General features: G+C 43.3%; 1 long non-coding RNA gene across 1 annotated transcript; it reads right to left on the bottom strand.

Moving 5' to 3' along the window:
- Window positions 1–992: 992 nt before the first annotated feature.
- Window positions 993–2,251, bottom strand: LOC144888310 (uncharacterized). Its single transcript, XR_013620903.1, has 3 exons — window positions 1,724–2,251; window positions 1,557–1,675; window positions 993–1,359 (listed from the first exon to the last, which is right to left on the bottom strand). It is a non-coding gene; the product is annotated as an uncharacterized LOC144888310 (long non-coding RNA).
- Window positions 2,252–5,164: the final 2,913 nt, after the last annotated feature.

Below are 5,164 nucleotides of genomic sequence, written 5' to 3'. Positions count from 1 at the left end.
TTGGTGATATGAATTATTGTGACACATTTTGATGTTATTAACTGCCTGTACAAAATGATAACATGTATTTGATTATGCAACTTATCGCGAATATAAAGACAGTATTTTGCAATTCAAAACCTTTGATTCGTGTCTTACCATTCCCCATAGCACTAATTTTATACTTTCATTGGATTCCTTGTCCCTGAAAATATAGGTTTAATATATTTTTAAAAGTTTTTAGGGTAATTAGAGGCAGAAATAGAACAAAATATGTATTTTACAGTGGCCATTTTGAAAATCCAAAATGGCCGCCATACAGGTATCTCTCCAAATGTAAACATTGATTTTTAGTTTCCTTATGCTATAACCTTTCCAAAAATGTATAGGTTTGCTAATCTACCATGATTTTGAACGAAATATAATTTCTTGACATAGTGAACCTGACTACCTCTTGCGTTTCACTTGATTGTCTAATTTGGTATCAATTGCGCGCTTCTGTGCTTTATTCCGGGTTACAACAGTGAAGCCATCATCTGCATAATTCGTCCCTCCTGGGTGAGCATTTTGCGAAGGAAGTGATTCCTGTCCCTCAGGTGAAGAAGAAGAGTCCCGTCTTTCAGCCGTAGGAAGAAATTCCTGTCCTTCAAGCCCCTGTCACACCTTGATGATTTAGCCAGCGTATGCTGACGTATCAAAATTTATCTAAAACGCTGGCGTTCGCTGAACTATCGATGTTTTTTTTCAGTTTTGGGCGTATAATAGCGTATTCATAACGAGTTGGACGTATGCATAACGTATTAGTAACGTACACAGAATGTTTCGATAACTTATAGATAACTTATACCAACGAATGCTTAGCGTGTTGTCGGCGTTCACAACTTATGCCCAACGATAGTCTAACTTATGCATAGCGCGCGGCAGCGTATCTCCGAAGATCACGTGGCGTAGCCTATTAAAAGGCTGCCGCTCGACGATTCAAATCATAACCGCACTAGACATCGAAGTGTCAACAAAAAAGAACATTTTTTATTTGTTGAATTGTACATGTATATTGCAAAGTGCATAATTGAAAAAAAGCTTTTTATACGATGTTCATTTCAAGAGGAATCTTACTGTCTCTGAGGTCCTTTATTGCCTGAACAATGCAGTAATACAAAAATCTAAATCATCCTATCTTGCCACGGAACTGCGCCAGCTGGGGAGTTAACCCAGTGCTTGAGGAGATTCCTCTGTTTCTTTCCGTCCTTGGAGGCAGTGTTGGGGCCAGTAGCTGTCTGTGTATCCTCCAAGTGATGTCCCTCTCGCCATGCTCCTGGAACAAGGTCGCGGTTCTCATTCTCTGCCCGGTCAAGCTGCTGGTTCTGTAGTCCTGGGTACCTGGAATTTGAATTTGATTTTATTTACTTATAAAGCGCACCTATAATGAAAACATATATTCTAATGCGCTGTAAAATAAAAAGTTATATAATGATACATATAACATTTAAGGTAAATCATATAATGTTTATAAGCATAGGCTAAAAGTTAAATTGCATTGTATACTGTATAATATATGCTATGTAAACATGAATTACCTGGTCCTCATGAGGTTGTGCAGGATCAAGCATGCTTTGACAATGAGCTTGACAGTGGAGGGGTGATGCTGCATGCTGCATGGATGTTGCTCGTCCTCGTTACGGAGTTCCACCATGAGCTGGTCATACATGCCAAACTGCCGTCGCCGCCCGATCCATGGTCTCACCCAGTTCCTTCTCCTCCGTTCACCTCTTCTTCTCCTGGCTCTATTGGCACGCAACTGGTGCAGTGTCAAATCGATGAGGTCATGTTGATGTTGGAGGACAGCTAGTAGGTATTCTCGTCTCAGCCTTGCCGGATCCTCCATCTCTCGGATGACATGGACATCTGCCCACCATGGAGTCTGGAACACTGACGGGTTCCTCCTGTGAACCCCATTTATACCAATTCCCCTAAACGCTGCCAATATGCCATTATACAGTAGCTGTAAGTTAGAAACACGTTCAGTAAGTTCTGTGGTCGTCCGGAAGACGTCAAATACGTCTACATACGTCAATATGCGTTGGAGATACGCTACACATAGGTTCAAAGCACGTTACTCATAGGTTAGAAATAAGTTTCGGGTACGCTAGACATTATCTCGACGTATTTCGACTTACAAGTAACGTGTGTCGACGTGTGTCAACGATCGCCTAACGTGCCTACAACTTATGGCCAGTGTATGCGGAACATGTGAGTCATACGCTGGCATACGTCGAGAAATTTTGTGCATGCACAAAATTTGTCGACGAGCTCGGCGTACTACGACGTACTACGACGTATGCCAGCGTGCTTCAGCATGCTCTTAACGTATACAAAACTTACCCATAACGTATTCGACGTGTGCCAGCGTATTCGCCAAATTTTTCATACGTCGGCATACGCTGGCTAAAACGCCAAGGTGTGACAGCCCCTTCAGGTGGTGTGTTCTGATTTGACGCTGAATTAGTGAATTAGCATCAGGGAGATTATTCGGACAATCCCTCCGCAGGTGTCCATGCTGATTACAGGCATAGCACGTTAACACCTCTGTTGTTGCATACATTTGATAATTGTAGTTATCATGTTTTATCGTGAATTTAACATCAAGGTCACGACGGTTTTCGTTCAAAATCATAAATAATTGACGTCTGAAGGAATAAACGTGTTTATAACGATCGTCACGGCACCGTAAGGGAACCATTGAAATGCGGGACACGACTGTGCCGAAATGACGAAGAGCAAGCTCGACTTTTTCGTCCTCCAAAAATGGCGGAATTTTGGAAACCAGAACTTTTACTGATGGCGAATCAAACGGTGAAACTGGGATGAAAATATCGGGCTCGACGGATAAACCCGATTCCACAACACTCGCAACCATTGCTTGTTGTAGCACGAAAACAACAACTTTCTTGTTCATCCTCGAAGCTGCGAGGACATTTTCAGCTCCGATAATTTCACCGACGGCGATAATAATCGCCTCGACCGCAACATGAGCTAGAGGGACGCACGTGAGGCCATGCTTCCTGCTTAACGATCCGAACGCGGTACTGCGAGAACGGACGCTCGTCATGCCGGCCTGGGCCGTGATAAGAATGGCGACGGCAAAGTGAGAATGTAATTAATTCAAAAGAACAGTTCTCGTCACTTTACACGCAGCGATAAGAACATGCGGATGCAATGGAAAGCAACGAACTCACTTGCCATCACCCACCGCATGCGCTCTGTCTCTCTCTCGTCTCAAGGAAGGGAAGGGAGGGAAAGATAATACAGGGGAAAGGTTCGAACACAGGGGAGGAAACACGAAGTAATGATATGAGAACAACAGGGGGGGGGGGGCGTCGTGGGGGCGAAGGAAAGGTTGAAACAATGAGGGAAAACAGCCGGGCAACTCGACAGCCAGAGCAACCCACACCTCCCCGAACTGAACAACCGCCATCTTGCCACGCCCAACACACGAACGGCCAGCAGGGGGCGCGAGAGAGAGAGCGCGAGAGCGAGAAAGAAAGAGAGAGAAAGAGAGGAAGAGAGAGAAAGACACACCGACACACCAACAGCAGATGTTTAACAGAGCAGGAATGGGTACCAGGGGAAGGTATGAGGTGACTGAGTCAGGGATCTCGAAAGACTGGAGGGAGCATAACGACATCAGGCACAGGGAGTCGGTTCTTCAAAGAAAAAAAATAGAAAGAAGAATGGATGTGGATGAGCATGCAGCTTGGAATGGGAGAGAACACAACTAGGTGTCGGATTATTAAAGAGCACGTGACCTGGGTGGGCTGGAGTAGGACATCAGGATGAGAGGCCAGGAGGAATGAGGCGATATAAAAGTGAGAGTTGACCAAGATGCCGACATTGTTATGAAACAAATTACAAACGCATACAAAATGCAACACATATAGGGGAAGGCGGGGCAAGTTGAGCCAGTTTTTGTTCTTGGAATGTTAGGACTGAACTTACTGATGATCTTGCACAAATGAGTATCTTGCCTTCTAATTTAATCCTTGGGAAACATTTTGTAGCTAGTTCTTACTTTCTATCCCCACACTGAAAGTCACTGTGACCTTTGAAAAAACGGAGGCCAAATGGCTCAACATGCCCCGCCTGAGGGGTAAGTTGATCCAACCTCTGGGGTAAGTTGTACCACATAGGGGTAAGTTGATCATTGCCCCAAATAAAGATAACTAAAGTAGAAAACCATTGTTTTGCCAGAAAAATATTTAATGTTGTAAAGTTCTACAACACTGAACGAAATGATTACCTTGTGTTCATGGTTATAGTAATCAGTTACGAACAAATTGAGTCACTCTCATAGAAAAACAAGATTGTCAACTGTGGTAAGAAAAGTCAACTCAATCCACCTGTCACAGTTTCAAGTCACAATTAAACAAAAAGTATCCCAAATAGTTGATCATTGCCCCAAATAAAGACAACTGAAGTACAAAAATTGGTCTGCCTGAAAAATATTTAATGAACTTGTTACAACACTGAACGAAATATTTACATGTGCCTTGTGTTCATGGTTATAATTCAATGTGGCAGCTGGATTGAATTGAAAACAGCTGCCACAGTTTTAAGTCACAATAAAACAAAAGTGTCCCAAATACACCCAGAAAGGCCAACAGTCAGACTGTGGCAATTAAGGCACAATATCTTGCTCATCAATGCCAGCTTCATCATTTGGATCTGGAACTGAAACTAAAACATGTCAGAAATCAAGTCAATTAAGCTGCCAAACTGACAAGTCACAATTGAACACAAGCTGTCCAGAACAACGGGCAGAACTGCCAACGCACTTAGGCTGTGGCAGCTTACGCAAGATGTCTTCCAGTTCAAATCCTGCTTCATCCTTTGGGTTTGGAACAAACACTGGGTTGTCAGATCCAACTTTTCCAGCAACCTTCTGCAGGAAGACACCTTCAAACTGAAATTCCTCTCCATTCAGTACATCAACCCGAGCAATGTAATGCACAAATCTTGATTTGCCAGCACATTTGACAACGACAAAGTCACCTTCAATGATATCCATATCACTGTCCACATCTGATTCGTCATCATACTCAACTTCTGAATCACCATCTGTCTCACTGGAACTAGGGGTTTTTGATCTTGGGGGACATGTCTTTTTCCCATTAGCTTTGAACAAGCG

This window comes from Myxine glutinosa, chromosome 11 (assembly GCF_964187855.1).
Source record: "Myxine glutinosa chromosome 11, kmMyxGlut1.1, whole genome shotgun sequence".
NCBI lineage: Eukaryota > Metazoa > Chordata > Myxini > Myxiniformes > Myxinidae > Myxine > Myxine glutinosa.
This window is presented reverse-complemented; position numbering and strand designations above follow the sequence as displayed.